The following is an 18,448-nucleotide window of genomic DNA, read 5'->3' on the forward strand; positions in this document are numbered from 1 at the left end:
GATGTTTCCCCCCACTCCAATTGTAGTGAATGAGATCACCCCAAACGTGAGGAGGATCTTCTACAATGGATATGAGAAGAAATGAGCTGAAATGAAGATGATTCAATTCTAGTTCCTAATCAGGATGCTATGCTGTCCCAAGTACCAGTGAGGGAGACCAATTTCCTTGGATGTAGGCTAGAAGGAGACCATAATCTTGAAGCAACAAAGAATGAGATTTCTTTAACCACAACTGAAGACATTCCCTTAAGAGAAAGAAGTAAAAAGATAAACAGGAGCCTAGAAGCATATGAGCCCTGAGAGCTGCTCAGGTTGAACCTGAACAAGCTGGGAAAAGATGGAACTTGGATTCTACACTGGTGATCAGGTTTGAGCTACTGAGCCACTGCTGAGCTTTTGCAGTGGTGAACTCTCTCCATAAAACGAAAAGGCCCCGGGAAAGGCATATCTTTTAATGGAGATGATTTTCACCCTTGTTTAGGTCACAGGCTACTAAATATCAAGGACTAAATTTACTAAGATTAATTCTTTACTGATTGCACCTCTTGCATAGGGTCTAAATCGACAAGATTTAAATGTTGACTTTCACTGTCCCCATTTATTAGCAGTGTGATTTGGGGAAAGTTACTCAATGTCTCTCAATATCAGCTGCCTGGACTGTTAAGTAGGAGTGAAAGTATCTATCTCATAGATTCATCCTGGGAATTAAGCAAGCTCATCAGCACATTGGCATTAATATTTCAAAAGCTACACATTTATGAGTCACAATCTCCCGAGTCTTTCTTTAAATTATATTTATGAATGTATCCTTTGAGAATGCCATGTGTGTGTACAATGTATTTCTGTCATAGTCTCCCCATATACATGCACCCTCCAACTCCTCTTCTAACATCACCTCTCTGTGTTCTCCTCCTAATTTATTGCGTGTGTTTAGGTATTTCTTTGGCTTTTGTTGGTTTATTTTTTATTTTTTACTCTTATTTTTTTCTTTAATTGACAATACATATTTTTAAATATAATATATACTGAATATGGCTTGCCCTCCCTCTACTCCTCTGCATCTCCCACTTTCAGTGAGAAGCAGCCCTTTCTGTGTCTCTCACTAGAATATAGAGATGTATTTAAGGGGTAATAATAAAATGAAATATAATAAGTTAAGACAAAAACAAACATGTGAGAATAAGACAAATCAAACAAAGAAAAGGAAGAGCCCAAGAAAAGGTACAAGAAACAGATACAAATGCAGACACGCACTGATTCACACATTTAGGAATCCCATGAAAATGCAAAACTGGAAGAAGTCATATATATATATGACTTATGATTTTATATATATATATATATATATATATATATATATATATATATATATAATATGTAAAATATCTATGGAGTTAAAACAGAGAAAAATTAAATAAAAATTTTAAAAAATATCAGACAAGATAAAATTTAAAAAGAAAAGCAAAGTTCTGACATGACATTATGAGACATGGAATCTCTACATATGTCATTGTGTTTCTTATCTGCTGACTGTGTATGGACGTGAAGCCCACCCTGTGGAGTAAGTTATTTCCTCCATGAGACTCCCTTGAAGAAAACTAAATGTTCATTTGCAAGTGGTTGGTTATCAATTGGAGATTGCTTCTGGGTTAGAGATGGGGGCATATGTCGACTTCTTTAAGCTCTAAGACCCCATGTGGTAGAGAATCAAGCAGGTCCTGTGCATGCTTCCTCAGTCCATCTAGGCACTGCTGCCATCAAATGAACAAGTTTGGGGCCATCCATTGATGCATGATCAACCTACCAGGATACACATCCCCTAAAATAGTTGACTCCTCATTCTTTAGCACATATCACCTGTCAGAAACTTTTTAATTTAGAGCAGGGGGTCGGAACAGCCACTATTCCATCCATGCTGACATGTTAACTGCTTTGATCTTGCTCAGTTCTCACACAGGCAGCCACAACTTCTATGAATTTCTCAGCAAAACTGCACTTTCATATCAGAAGACACTGTTGTTCTGAGTTCTCTCTGACTACTGAGAATTACCATCTTTCTGCTCCCTTCTTCAACAGTGTTCCTGGAGCATTAGGGGAGCAGAGAGGGTGGAAATAGATGTCCCTTGATCTACCTAATCTGCCAACAGTCACATTACCTGCTGCAAATTTTATAGTGCTTTCTTCCATTTCTCACACTTAGACCACTCTGTCTGGACATTAGAGTACACACATTAGCTGACAGCCTAAGAAAGAGCCAGCTCAAGACCAGTCCCAGCTTCTGAACCCAGGTTATTACCCTCTCTTTACCCAGTCTCTTCCACATTTTCAAAAGGCTGATAAGAGATGAGATAAAATGCATAATTATTCTTCCTTCACCATTATTTATAAATGCGATTTTGTTTCAACTAAACAAAGTATTGAGTGGAGTCTTTATATGGCATTTATGACACCAAGGTTGACCTAAGCCTCCTTATGTTCCCTAATGGATCAGGAAAGATGCCAAGATAATGAAGCACAGAGCCAGTGTATCAAGAAGTTAATCTTCCTTCCAGTTCCTTCCCCTTTGTGACTGAACCAAATGGAATCACTAGCTGGGACAGAACTTCTCCCAGCATTCACTTCCTCACTGCAGTATTAATATAAATGATAAATGAGCCTTTTACAACACGTGTAATTAAATAACAATGAAGGAATGAAGACACCTTTCCCAGTATGGAGTGCTGCCTTTTAAGCCCTAATGTGCAGAGAGACCATTAGTATACAGTCAGGTTTGTTGTAGATTTACTTGTGCATTTGTCTCACCTTTTCAGCACACAAGTCCAGCAGCAATTGCTTATTATTTTCATTCTGCTTATAGAATCAAGAAGCTTGTGGCATCTGTAAATAAAGCAGCTCCCTGACCTTGAGATTTCTGCACAACTGTCATTTTCAGACCAATTAGAATGGATAAGTCACATATTCAGAATGTAATGTGTCACCCTGTTTCTAAGACTCCTACAGGGAAACAGCATTCTCTCCTGGTGGATGAACCCAGGGGTCCTCAGTATGAAAATATAATTGATAAACAAAGCACGATTTTAGTATCACCCATCATGGTTTCCATAGTATCAGAGAGTCAGAAATTCTTGTGTATAATTACATGTACAAATTCAGAATTCCTGTCCTTCACACTATTTTCCCATACTTGGTAATCACTTAGGTTGACTCCTAATTTTAGAAACTCCTTTATAGAAAGAGAAAAAAAAACAATCTGCTGAATTATCCCAAGGATGGCCTAGTGTCACACAAGAGAATACTGTTAGAATCATTGTAAGGATGAGGATAAGATATTGCTCATACATAAGTCAAAGTAGAAGCTTGGCACTAATTTTCAATATACATTAATTTGGAATCCCATGATATCAATATGTATCATATGTGTTAACACTTCTCATATATAGGGAGAAATATATTGATAAATAAGGCTCATAAGTTAATCTATTAGAATGGCTATGTGTTTCTGAGAGTATATGTGTGTGTGTGTGTGTGTGTGTGTGTGCGTGTGTGTGTGTGTGTGTGTGTTTATTAGAAAGAAAGGGAGATAGAAACTGGAAAATCGAAAATATGGTAAATTTATAATCTCCTTTTAAAAAATTATAAGATTCTTCTCTATACAAAATATTTAATGCTTTTCTCTCTTGAGTGTGGTAATATTTCTATTTGTGGGTGAGAGTACAAACACAAAATATGTCATATCACATACATGGAGATCAGAAGATTGCCACAAGGTCTATCCTACCTTGCCTGAGGCAACTTCTTGCTTATTACTGCGTATGCTGAGCAAACTAGGCCCCCAGCTTCTGGAGATTATCCCGACTCTGGCTCTCAGGTCCCCACATGTACACTGATATTAGAGATGTAGGAGCTACTTGTGTTTGGGATTCTAGGAAGGCAAACACAGGTCCTCATGTTTACAAAGCAAATGTGTTATCCACTCAGCCACCCCGCCTCTGAGCAAGCATTCCAGATTCTATATTTTAAATTAACTATTAAATTAATACATAAAGATCGCTTAATAGTATTATTAAAGTAAGTAAATGGGAAAATCAGGGTTTCTTTTCAATCAAATTGAAACATGCATTTACTTATGTTATAAATATTGTTTTCACAAAAAGGAAAGATTATTGTTGCAACTTTCACTTTGCCTACTTTACGAAGTGATAGAAAATGTTGGTTTAAATGTACCCTGACACTATTAGTTTCAGTTGGCAGGGCAGTCTCAGTGATGATACAGAACACCCAAGAGGACCTAACTAATGGATTCCCTTGAATCTGTACTATAGATGCAGATCAGAGTCTAGGAGGTACTTGAGATTCTCAGGTTCATGTTTTATGAAACAATGAACTAGACCAGGAACCCATGAGTAGTGACAGAAACAGATTGTCTATTATGAAAGAAAGAAAGAAAGAAAGAAAGAAAGAAAGAAAGAAAGAAAGAAAGAAAGAAAGAAAGAAAGAAAGAAAGAAAGAAAGAAAGAAAGAAAGAAAGAAAGAAAGGAAGGAAGGAAGGAAGGAAGGAAGGAAGGAAGGAAGGAAGAAAGAAAGAAAGAAAGAAAGAAAGAAAGAAAGAAAGAAAGAAAGAAAGAAAGAAAGAAAGAAAGAAAGAAAGAAAGAAAGAAAGAAAGGTAGTTCCCAAGACAAAAGTTGGTTAATAAGAGTTCAGGTATGTTATAGATTGTACCTTGTATACATTTGGGATTTTCAAGATATCAGGTGTCACAGAAACACAGGCCAAATGACTATTAGCTATTATCATACAAGGGAATCCTTGGACTCTAGGCTCACTCAGTATCTCTGGCTCCTTGCCTCCTCCCAGCACATCTCAGCCATCCCCTTCTCCTGAACCTCGCCAGCTCAGGACTTCCCTTCCCTTTCCATCACACAGCTTCTCATTCCTACTATATAAACCTGCCATTTCTGCCATGGTCTGTCTTGGTTCTCTCTCTTGACTCCTCTCTCAGCTAGCGTTCAGCCTCACTTGATCTCCCTCCTGCCCCCTCCTCTCGTGGCCTTGTTCAGTATGGACTCTCTCAGATGCCTCTGATGTACCTTCCCTCAAATCTAGAATAAAATCATTCTCCTCAACCAAACTTTGGAGCAGTCATTGGTAAGTTATTTGTTCAGTGGTAAAATGAGCCAATTCAAGCCAAATTTATACACACACACACACATACACACACACACACAAACACACACACACACACACACACACACACACACACGTTTATTGCAAAGTTGCTCTCAGTCAGGTGAGTTCACTGACCTCAAGGAGGGAAGTCAGGGAAGTAATTCACCAAGAGAAGGCGAAGAGAGAGAAAAGGAGAAGAGAGAGTAAGAAGGGACCAAAATATCTAGATTATATAGGGAAGAATCTCTGAGGGAAGGGCAGCTCCTGGGTTGAAAAGCTCAGGGCTGGGGATAGGGTATGCTAGGTAGAGACTGAGGAATTCTCGGAGAACCTGGAAGCCATGTTTGCTTTGGTATGTAAAATATTCACCTCAGTCCCTTGTTCAGGAAGGAACAGTCATTCACAAACATATGTTAATTCTATGTAGTTTGGGCTAGACTCACTTTCTTCTATCTGTCTCACTGTGATGATTAGTGGTAGCAGTCCACTGGCCATGGACAAACTGGGTACCTGAAAGGGGAACTGGAAAGGGAAAAGGACAGAGTGTGTGAGAAGGATGAAACCAAACAAAATTTCTGATCAAGGCTCAAAGTTTAATATTTAGCACTACATTTACATAGGGAAAGCCCATGGATCCCCTCCATTGTTTCAGCTGGATTATGTTGCAAAGCAAGCCTATTGGGCAGTCTACTCCTGTAAGAAATTGCAGGTGCAGCAAGGTGGAAGACTCTACTCCTTAATGTCCAACTGTGGCAAGCACTCAAGGTCTATTTGGCCTATTCAAGGCTGGGAGAAGGCCACAATTAGTTTTAATTGTCACCTTGGCAGAATCTAGAATCACCTGGGAAGGGACTTTCAATGAGGAGATGATTGTGTTGATTACATTCACTGAGGTGGGAAGATCCAGGCCACACTATAGGTGGCACCATTTCCTGGGTTTGGTCCTAGCTGGTGTGAGAGTGGGGACAGGGAGCTGTGGAGTAAACATGCACATATCCGTCACTCCTCTTGGCTCTTCCCTATGAACACTGTGTGACCAGCTGCTTCACATTCAAATCTCATGTGGCCAGGAACGCATTTTCTGTGTCTGTCTTTGCCAGCTCAGTAGTCCGCCCTGGGAACACCCGTTGCTTTCTCAAGAAATAAGCTGTTTCTGTCACTAGTCAAGTTCCTGCTGCCTTTACTTCCCTAAAGTGATGGACTGTAACTTGGAAATCAGTTGGACCCACCCCTCCTTAAATTGATTTTGACAGATTATTTTATTACAGTAACAGGAAAGGAAAACATGGCATTGAGACTGCGGGAGTTACAGGAAGCCCTGGTAGGGAAGGGTTGGCAGCCTTTCTCTTCCAACTGCCGCCTTAATTTCTCCCCTTCCTCTATGTTTCCTGCCACAGCCAGACAACATCCTATCATACATCTTTAAATTCTTTGAATCTCTTTGATTTTTTTCCTAGCATTTCTTTTTAATGTTAACACTCTCATTATTCTAAAATTCAGAAATGTTGGGCTGAGATTCTAAAAGATTACAATATGTTCCCTTAGGTCCGTCAAGAGCCCAACTGAGCAAACAAATGTATTCAGTAATTTTATGGGTTAGCTGAGTGCTGGGGGTAGTTCTTCCTCCTTCTCCTCCTCCTCCTCCTCCCCCCTCCCCCTCCCCTCTCCTCCTCCTCTTCCTCCTCCTTCCCCCCCTCGTCTACCTCCTCCTCTTACCCACCAACCCTACTTCCTTCTCCTCTTCTTCGAAGTCCTTTTCTCTTGTTTTCACCTCCTTACACAGCTTCTCACAGTTTAGTCCGAATAGACTTTGTACACAGGATCCTGCGTCAGCCTCCCAATTGCTACACGTACAAGCATGGTTGGCCTTCCATTGCTCTCTTAATGTAATGATTCAGGCAAAGAACTTGTGTGAGTAAAAAACAAAAGCCAAAGTTCTTAACAGGACAGTGAACTCTGTGCCGTGTGCAGTTTTCTGTGATACTGATGGTTCCACCTTAATAGGGCGCTTGCTACCCTTAGGACTCAGTTCCAGATTCTGAATATCGCTTTCTCTAGAAAGGTGGTACTGCCAGCTCTGAAAGGTATACTGACGACACCCTCTGTCAACACTCAAAGCTGAAGCCAAGTACCCTCTCTTTAAAGAGTCAAGCCCGATTCAAGGAGAGTCTGACTTTGATGGATTATCTGTGTGCTGCTATGAGCTATTGGGACTGTGCTTTCTCTTCTGGTATTTTCTATTTTAACTCTTGTTTTCTTTCTGCACCTTGGGATGCTAATGATGCTGCCTCCACTCTCCAGCTCAAAGGCTGTGGCGCTGCTGCTGCTGCAGAGAGAGGATGTGAAATCTTCTGGTCAGTATATTGTTCCCTGAGCTGAAACGGTCCCTGGAAGAGCACTTAGGCCTGCTTTGCCAGCTGCCGTGGTCATTGCAGATGGCATGCTGATAGAGTAAATCTGCACAGCGAAAACAGTGAGAAATGTAGATTTCACTGACTTCCAGGATAAAATGAGCATTTGTATCCCAAAGCTGCAAACAGCTTCTAAATATCTCTGCGCAACGCTCTTCCTCTAAGATTTGTTTTTCCTAGTCTCCTGCCCCCTCATTTGGATTCCATTTTTCTAGAGTGGCATTTCTAACTTCTCCCAGTGTTTTGGTACTTTAGCTGGGAGCTCACATGGCATTTTTCCAGAGCAAAGGAAAAGTTCTTATGTTAACAAACCAGAGAGTGGGGGATTAGCACCTAAACTCAGCCCTAGCTGCATAAGGGAAACTGAGGCTGGACTCCTCCCAGGCTTTAGTCATCTACAACTTCCCCTTAGCATGCAAGAGGCAGGAATAAATAGGCTCGGCTAGGTATGAATGATGATTCAGTCTTCTGCTAGGAAAAATAAGTATATTTTACTTTTAAATGTCTTTATACTTATTTTATGGTGTGTGTGTGTGTGTGTGTGTGTGTGTGTGTGGTGTGTATGTTAGTGCGCGCGCGCACACACACACATGCATGCGAGCTCACGTGTGCATGCAGGCAGTTGAGGCCAGTAGGATAGTGCACACACACACACACACACATACAGAGGGAGGGGGAGGGAAAGAGAGAAGCAGAGGGAGAGAGAGTTGCTGCAGTGTACACATATGAAGGTCACAGGACAACTTGGATGATACTTTTCTCTCCTTCTACTGAGTAAGCTCCAGCAGTCAAACTCAGGGCATCTGGTTTGGTAGCACGTGACTTTACCTGGTGATCCATCTCCGCAACTCATTAATTTCCCCTTTTTAATTGTGGACCAATGGCCATGGAGATGTACTATCCTCCAGGATTCCCAAAGGTTTCCAGCACTTAAGAGGGAGCTGAGAGCAGCGGGGTATCTCAGATAGAGAGTGTTGAGCAGCGAGGTAGAAGATCCTAGGTTTAATCATCATTATTAGGAAAAAAAAATGTTCAACTTTACACTCAGTTTAGTTGTTATAACTCACACAGCAGTGTAGACTATTATATGTTTACTCTTTCGACTTTATGCGAGGAAGTGTAATTTCTATTAAATTATTAATTTATTTTACCAATTTAAATCTATAAACTTGTGGGCAGAAGTCTAGGGGTAATATTTAAAAGAGAAATGAAAACAGGTAATGAGACATTGGAGTGACAGATCTGTGGGTAGGATTACTTGCCGTGTAAGCGTGAAGATGTGAGTCCAAACCCAGCTCCCAAACAAACAGATGGCTGTGGCTGTGCTCACCTGTATTCCAACATCAGGGACAAGAACACAGAAAGATTGCTATTGCTTGCTGACTGCCAACTTAGCTTCAGGTTCACTGATAGACCATAACTCAAGGGGAAAAGGTGGTGCTTGATACAGTATGGCACCTGACATCTTCTTCTGTCCAAACCCACACATGCGTATAGGCCTTGGGAAACATATGTATGCATAGACCCTCCCCAGTATATGCACACAACTAATAAGAAAAAACAATTAAGGGTTGAAGGGAGGCAAAATTACCCCTAGTCCTGATGCTGACAAAAAGTCAGAACTTTCAGAGAAAGCACCGGGATCCTAATCGAGCAGATGTTCATGAATCCATGCTTGCTGTGAGCCATTGGCTTCTGTGAGGTTGTATAATATCAGATACAATCTCTAGTACTGTTGTGTAGAAATAGCTACAGTAGATACTGCAGAGTGGAAGACTGACCACATTGGGACCTGACTGTATTTCCCTGTCTGTCAATCACTTACTACTAATAGGACCTTGATAATGTGATGACACTGCTGTCCTTCATCTCAGCCTCAGGCACTTTGAATTTAACCTGTTTTGACCCTTGATCTATAGTAAATGATACAAAAAAGGGGGACATTGGAATATACCTTCATGCACACTCAAGTTGACCATAGAATAAGCCAGTATTCTTCGCCAGTGGGGAAATGGACTGCCTAAGTTTTATTGCTGTTTATCCAGGAAACTGGTCAATTTATCAGAAGTGTTAGCACCAAGATATTGAATATCAGGCTGAGTCAATGGATCAGAGTGTAAACACACGTGACACCATGCCTAAAGACCTAACTAAACTCAATACATTTAAAAGACATGGAATATTTTGAGAGTACACCTACAGCTCTGAGAAGAGATTCATATCTCTCCTCTCTCTCTCTCTCTCTCTCTCTCTGTCACCAAATAGCATCATAGAATTTTTGCCACATATTAGATGTCTACTTCAAATCTATTAAAGAACTGAGACAACCAAAATTACATAATGAATTTATAAAATAGAAAAGATGTGAGGTTTCTTCTTTAATTCAGAGATCTAAGGTAATCAAGGTCAGCATATCAAGCCAAGAAACTAGGTTTGAAGCAGAAAATAAAAATAAAACAGAAATTTATCTGGGCTACAGATATCACATATACACACAGTGCACGTGTGCGTGTGCGTGCACGCACACACACACACACACACACACACACACACACACACACAATTTGCTTATTCCAGAGAGTAAAAGCACTCCTTGCTTTTCAGTCTAGCTTTCACAGATGTGCCTGCTCCTCTGAACTGCTGCTGCTAGGTCTCACCAGTGTACTTCCTCTCATTTGGGAGCCATACTCTTGCATATGTGTCTGCCGTTCCTTCACCTTTCTGTCTCCATCTCTCTTCTCTTACTCTTTGTTTTATTTGTTCTGCTACCCTGACCTGCTCCCCTCATGGCCCTGTCCACCCTTTTATTCTTGCTCCCCAACACTTCATTGTTTTAATTGGAACATTTCACTTTGTAGGTGGAAAAATGGCTGTCACCCATCCTGAAAAAGGTACTCAGAGGTCACTTCCTGAGTGGGAGAGGAGCAGCCTTTTTTCCACAGCACTCACTACCACACATGCAAACAATGCTACAGCGTGCTGTTTGAGAAAATAGCATATGTGATGCCAGATTCTGAGGGCAGAGAAAGCAATTCTTTTGTTGTTCCATGGGCAGGCAAGTCCTAGTTCTTTTTCATTACCATCTTTGCTCTTGGGCCATTGTGTGTGATAGCTGATCTCCTCACAGATAGAGCTGTATTCAGTTTTAAAAGCCTATCTTGTTTTCTCTTTGTTCTCTTGGGTTCCCTACATTTTGTCTGGCAGTATTCTTCAAAATAATGAGGTTAAAAAAGTAGAATTTTAAAATAAGTAATAGAACTGGGCACTTAGGGGACAGAAGAGGTGGCTCAGTGGTTAAGAATGAGTATAGTTTGAGAGAGGGACAAAATTCCATTCCCAGCATGCATGTCAGGTGGTTCACAGTTTCCTAGACTCCAGCTCTAGGGAAACCCAACACGGCCTTCTTGACTCTAAAGTTACCAGGACTTACTTGCACATTCCCACACACATATGTGCACATAAGGAAATACATTGGAGTTTGTATTTGGATTTAAACCCATATTATAAATATTATTTAAAGGGTATTAGGCTAGGATGGAAATATTAGTTAACCTCCAGTTTCATATATGGGCTGACTTATGTGACTGGAAGTGGACTGTCTTCCTTTTTATCTTCCCTTTCTCTTTCCCCTTTTTTCCCATTTTGACTCTACCACTGATCTCTTTTAATGCTTATTTTATTTGCTGATGTGTATGTAAGTAGACATATACTTGGCAATGTGTGTTGGGAGGTGGGCAATTCTTGCCTTTTCTCTAACTGTGGGTTCCCAGCATCAAATTTGCGTCATCAGATTATTTACTTTGTTAAGGTTTTATACACACACACACACACACACAGACACACACACACACACACACACACACATGCATACAGACACATACATGTCAAATCTGAGCATATTCCCTCCTCCTATATCCTACTTTCATGTCATATATATATATATATATATATACATACATATATATATACATTGGGAGCACCTAATAGGCTGATACCAAATATACCCTCCTATATTAATTAGCAGTTAATAAAATATGTGCACAGGCATATCCACAGGCCAATCAAATGGAGGCAATTCCCCAGGTGTAGTTTCTTCTTTCTAATTGTTTCTCATTTGTTTTAAGCTGTCAAAACCTAACCAGAATACACATATGAACATTTTTTTAGCTGTCTATATACCACAATCTTTCTGGAAACCACAAATGACAGACAACATGATATTTGTCATTCTCAATATGGTTTAAGTCACTTAATAGGATTATACCTAATTATATCCTGTTTCCTGAAAAATGACATAATTTTATTATTATTAATGGCTGACAAAATTCCCTTGTGTATAAGGCCACATTTTGTACATCTTTTCCTCTGATCTTGGATATGTAGGTTGATTCTACTCCTTAGATGTTTAAATGGTACTATAATCAAGGTCCTTGTCCATATAACTCTAGTTGATGTAGAATCCTCTGGGTCAGTACCTGTAGAAATGTAGCTAGGTCATTTGAAATCTCATGGGTTTTTGAAAAAGCTTCACACTTCACCACTTCCTCTCTTAATTACTGGAATTTTTACTGGGTTGATATGAAACCTCGGGTAATCAAAGAAAGATTCTTAACAGAAAAGGAATAGCTAATTTAGTAAAGAAGCACACTGTAGTATGGGAGAGAAATCATTTCTAACTTTACATTTGATGGAATAATAAATCAAACACACAAAACCTCATAAAGCTAAACAATAAGAAAGCAAACAACCTGATCAATAAAAGAGCTAATAAAAACAACCCAGTTCTCAAGATATGAACTCACTATAGCCTTGGGTGCCTGTGCAAGCCTTGCATAGGTGTGAGCTGGCTCACATTTTATCATGGTGGGGAAGGATTCATGGGCCTCTAGCCATCCCTGGGTGACTATTGGCATTTAATGGTTGTTGGAGGGAATGGCGTTCTCCTCAATGGTATAGCTACTAAGTTGTCTTTGCTCCCGTAAATAACCTCCCACCCATGCTCTGGCAAGACATTTCAATTAAACTCAGCTGGGCTGGGTTCACACTCAAAGAAAACAAGAAAGCATAATGGGGTTATTGGAAAAATAGAGTTTCAGAAGAGAATGAGGGGAGTGAAAAAAGTGATGGACTAACATTCATTACATAAATGGATAAAACTGTCAAATGATAGAAAATACCATAAGAATCCAGATTTCTTCTCTGTCTGTCTATCTATCTATATGATTACACTGTAGCTGTCTTCAGACACACCAGAAGAGGGCAGCAGATTCCATTCAGACGGTTGTGAGCCATCATGTGGTTGCTGGGAATTAAACTCGGGACCTCTGGAAGAACAGTCAGTGCTCTTAACCACTGAACAGTATCTCCAGCCCCAAGAGTCCAGTTTTTACTTTCTTTTTTTCACAAAGGTAGTATAATTAAAAACAAAACAAAACACCCTATAAGCATATGATCAAACTCACTAATCAACAGAGAACTAGAAATAAAAGCTATCTTACATTTCCATATGCCTGTAATCCAACTTCAAATGTAACCTCCCTGGAAGAGAAAAGGAATGTGTTGTGAATCCTGTCAAACTGACCCTTGAGGATTGTTTGTTTTTTTCATAGATGCACACGGGGCAAAGGAACTGAAGGAGAGAGGCCATCCTCCACTCATGGCCATCATTCATTCTATAAATCCACAGGATGCAGATGTGTCCGCACTTTCACACTGTGAAACTTGGTAAGGCTTGGTTTGGGGAAAGAAGTTAAATAAGGAGAGGCCCTCCAGTTGTGGACTATGCAGGCAGACAGAAAACATCCATAGGCAAGACACTGACACGTAGTGTTGTGCAAGGATATAGAGAAGAAACAGAAGGCAACAAGAAGCAGGACAGTTTGAGCACTATGAAGAGAGGCAGAACTGAAGATGATAGGATGGAGAGGGATGATCTGACCTGGTTTGCTTGCCCTGCCACTTAAGGCCATAGAGAAGGGGTCCAGGGCTTTGCAGCAGCAAGGATCTGAGTCAATGTCTGTGGCTCATATTACCACCAAAAGCCATTAGGATATCCCAGATCTGGGCTGCCACCTGTGACCCTGTTGCTGTCCAGAGGCTGTGCAGTGTTCGAATGCCCCTCATTAGTTTCAGCATGCTGGAGATGACCTTGAACCTCTCCTGGGAGGCACAGTAGAGCTGGCTCTGATGGTGGCAGCAGGAGAGCCAGCCCCAAGGACATGAGTGCAAGAGAGCTGGTCCTGTCACTCCTTGTCTGTGAGGTATACTGGTTGAGGATGAGATGCCCTCCCCATCTTCCCCAGGCTACATGAGGCATTCAGGAGAGCTAGCCATAGGATCATGAAAGTAGGAAGGCTCTCCCCATTCCTTACCTGCTACAGCACTAGGAAGAGTGATCTGTATCTCAAATGGGCATAGAGTTGGTCCTGGTGACAAGGACATAGATGGGCTGGCCCTGCAGGCATAAGAGCAAGAGGGTTTTGCCTGCTCCTTGCCTGCTGTGGAATTGGGTGAGCTACAGGTAGTACTGGAGACCTTGCCCAAGTGATGTAACTGTGGGAGAGCTGGAGATCTGACCAGTGAAGCTACTACCCAGGTTAGAATCCAGGACTTTAAGTTGGATCACCCCAATATCTACCCCATCTATGAACTGTTGGAGCATATCAAGGGACTAGTCGTACAGATCCAAAGCTACAGGACATCCATATGCAGGGCAACAACAGGATGTCCAAGAGGAATACTAATGAAGGACCAGTATTGATAGTATCTTGGAAGCCAGAGTCATCAATCCAGACCAATAATTGATTGCAATGAACATTTGTAAATAAAGTATGTGGATAAAAGCATATACTATGGGACATACAGTAATGTGTAATGCATGACATGTATGACATGTTAAAGTTTTTGTTTGATTTTGATTTTTTGGGTTTTTCTACTTGTGTGTATCATTTTATTTGTTTGGTTTTCTGTGTTTTGTTTTGATTTTATTTCTTTTTTATTATTGTTTGCAGAGGAGATTGCAAGGGTGGAGGATAGGTTATGAAAGGATGGGAGATGAGGGGGAATGGGGTGTGCAATGTGAAATTCACAAAGAATCTATGAAAAGTTTTTTAAAAAGGAGTTAAATAAGATAAGGTTTAAAAAATCTTTCAGTGACACATGAAAAACATGAAAGAAATGAGAAGTCTATGTGTCTAATGCCCTGTGGGTTAACTGGTACTGAGTTATATTTTTTGAGGACTTGAGAGCAGAACTTAGGAGCCCAGCCTTTTAGGTACTCAAATTTCCATAGCAAAGGCATGGGCCATTTTTCCTTCTTTGAGAGCTTTTGAGCCTGGTTTCTTTGCCTTCCAAGGTCGTACTTACCCTGTCACTTTGACATTTGTTCTCTTTCCTCTGACATGGGGACCTCATTATGTGGATTTGGAGCATCAGTGGGGCGTAAGGTGCTGGCCTCTCAGCCAGAAGTGTTTGAGTTTTAATCATTTCTCATTTAGAGTGAATAGTCAGGCCTTTGAACATTGTGGGACAGACAAAGATACCTTTATTCACCTTTTTTATGCAAAAACATTCAGTGACAATTGAAAATAATGGGTAATTCATAAACTACAGCATGTACTTCATCTTGGATTAGAATGACTAAAGGTCAGTTGTGAAGAATAACACTAATTTAAAAGCTAACATCATTGACAACTTATCTGTCAAACTGTTTTTATGTGATTTACAAAAGTCTCTCTCCTATGATTTATAAGGTCATGAAGAATTTGGAGCTGGCTATGAGTTCAGATGTAGGTGATGTTCTCCAATTGTCAATGTGACAAAACACTGTTCTCTAGATGGTTGAGAGAAGAGGGGAATTTTTTGGCAAGTAGGTCTACTGAAAGATTTTTAGACTACTGAAGCTACGATTTCAAAAGTGATATTGAGGCACTAAAAACCTAGTTTCTCTTTATTTCTCTCTCTGTGTCTATCCTTTATATAGCTGTCACCTACCTACTTATCATGAATCATCCATCTTTTTGTCATTTATCTATCTGCTCTCGTTCTTCCATCTCTATTTCTATACATGTCTTTATCTCTAGTGCCCTACCTGTGTTTACGTTCATATAACAACAACATTAAGTTATACTCCCAGTTCCTCAGAAGACACTTTGGAGGTACTGTATGAGACATCAATGTCCCCTAAAGATAGGCAATATTTTAGGTACTGTTACAGATGGGAGAATGTTCTTCAAAAGCCATGTTCAAAATTTGGTGTTGGTGCTAGTCTGTGGTGGTGTTTGGCTGTGGTGGAAGCCACAAGAAATGAAGGATTGGGACACCAACCCAACCAACCATAAAATCTCCAACCAATAGTTTGTCATGACTGCATGATATTGTCGGACCAGAGCCTAGCAAAATTGTCATCAAAGAGACTTCTTTCAGCAACTGATGGGAGCAAATACTGAATCTCACATTCAAATATTAGGCAGAGCTCAGAACCTGTGGAGGAGGTGACGAAAGGATTGGAGGTACCAGAGAAACCAAGGACACCAGAACGCAGCCCATAGAATCAACTGACTGGGACTCAAGTGGAATCATAGACATGAGGGAGTCTTTAGGGATTTGACTGTTGGGAAACCCTGCTACTAAAGGTGACATTCTATCATGTTTGAGCTTAGAGCAAAAATGGATGGCTTTATGTTCTAGCAAATTTTCCCTTCTCACCGTATCTGGGGAACCTGACCCCCACATTCTCTACCTGAGGAAAGTCAAGTAGTCCTTGGCAAACTTCCACACAAGTACCCAGGATTCCTCTCCATGCAAATGAGGCATTCTCAGTACTTAACTCTAGCCAATAATTTACATTTACCCTGAAAACTACTTCTTACTCTCCAAGGTTCATATATTGCCTTTTTCACCCCAAATAAAATACATGTTCATAAGCTGTTTCACTGAAGATCATTGGAGAAGGCCTTTATCTAAAAGAACTGTAACACTAAAATCCTTGAAGAAGGCCCCTTCTAAACTCAACTCCCAGGGAACTTGGTTCCTGTAGATATCACCCATTCCAGGCTTTGATTCATCCTACTAGCCCAGGGTGCAACAGCATCTGGACATCCTGAGGAAGGAAGCAGTATTTGGAACTACAGTTAGCTCCAAACACACATACTGCATTTGACCTATTTCCCCTGCATATATGTTATGTTTGTGGATCTCAGTGTTCTTGTGGGATTCCTAGCAGTTAGAGTAGGAGCAGTCTCTGACACTTTTGCCTGCCTTTGGGACCTTTTCCCCCCTGCTGGGTTTCATCATGAAACCTTAATGTGAGGCTATGTGCCTGGTTTTATTGTAGCTTATTATGTCATATAGAGTTGATGTCCCTGAAGCCCTCTCTTTTTCTGAGGGGATATGAGGACAGGTGGATCGGGAGCAAAGGGGAGGTAGGTGCTGAGTTGCTAGTGGAGGGAATGGAGGGGAAGCTTCAGTTGGGATGTAATGTAAAAGAGAAGAATAAATAAAAAGAAAAATAATTCAAGTTTATGAAAAAATACTGAGGCCTAGGATTAGGGGATGACTACATGGCAATCACAAGGAGCAGAGATCAGATCCCAAGAACCCACATATATGCTTGAGGTCAGGGGAGTCAATCTGTGACTGCAGCAGACAGTATGGCTAGCAAGAATGATCATATTGTGAGAGACCCTGTATCAATGAATAAAAATAACTATCTCTGGACATCAATATTGGACCTCTACATGAATTTCCATATACATGTATGCCCACAAATACCAAACATTCATACACACATAAATATACCACACACACACACACACACACACACACACACATGAACACACATGAACACACACATCACATATACACATACACACACACAGCACACAAACAAATATAAATGGAAATAAACAAGATGAAAGCTTAGAGGGAGTAGGGCCTATGAGAAGTCTTCTTGTCTGAGTGATGTGTCCTTGAAGGAGACATTGGGATCTTGATCTTTTTCCTCATTGTCACCTCACACCCAGGTGGAGAGCTCAGCTTACTACATGCTCTCCTCGTGATGACCTTCCTAGCCATAGACAGCAAAGTAGCAGGGCAAGTGAATCATGTGTCGAAACTTCTGAAATACAAGTTGATGTATCTCATTTTTAAAAATAATGATGGAAAGCCAAGACAGTCTCCAGAGATGAATAATGCCCTGAAAGTCCATTTTTGTTTAGCAGTGAGAGCAAACAGTAATAATAAGAGAAACAAAGAACACAGTTCTTGATCTTGAGACACCCATGTGGCAAGTCTGTACCTTCTGGGCACATGTTCTTACACTTTGATTCTATGCTTGTGATAGCACAAAGTGATGCTACACTTTGATGGTTTTCAGGTACATCTATATAGAGTCATACAAGGAAAGGCTCTTTGGCTTTTTGAGGTCACAACACCCATGCTTAAATGGATAAGTGGTTCTCCTGAGGTTGAAATGGTGATCTGAATGAAGTACAATTGTTTGGGATAGTAATCACAAAATTTCAGTTCCTGACACATCAGTCATTACTTCCTAGAAATGCCAGGAAGAGGAATTTATTTGGGAGATCAAGTGAAAGCTTAGGTTTTGTTTTTTGTTATTGTTGCTTGGTTTTCGGTTGGTTGGTTTTTGTTATTTTTATTTTGGTTTGGTTCGGTGTTGTTTGGCTTTCCTTTTTGCTTATGTTAAGGAACTTTTTCTCATGCAAATTCATTAAATAAATATACTTTGAGGGGCTACTGTATGCCAGGAATACATTTTTAGAATATCAGCACGCATGGCTAAGTTTCCTTTCTAGAGATGTTGCAGACTTCCAATTCACAAATGATCATAAAACCATGACACAATACTTAA

Source organism: Apodemus sylvaticus, chromosome 12, assembly GCF_947179515.1.
Source record: "Apodemus sylvaticus chromosome 12, mApoSyl1.1, whole genome shotgun sequence".
Classification (NCBI taxonomy): domain Eukaryota; kingdom Metazoa; phylum Chordata; class Mammalia; order Rodentia; family Muridae; genus Apodemus; species Apodemus sylvaticus.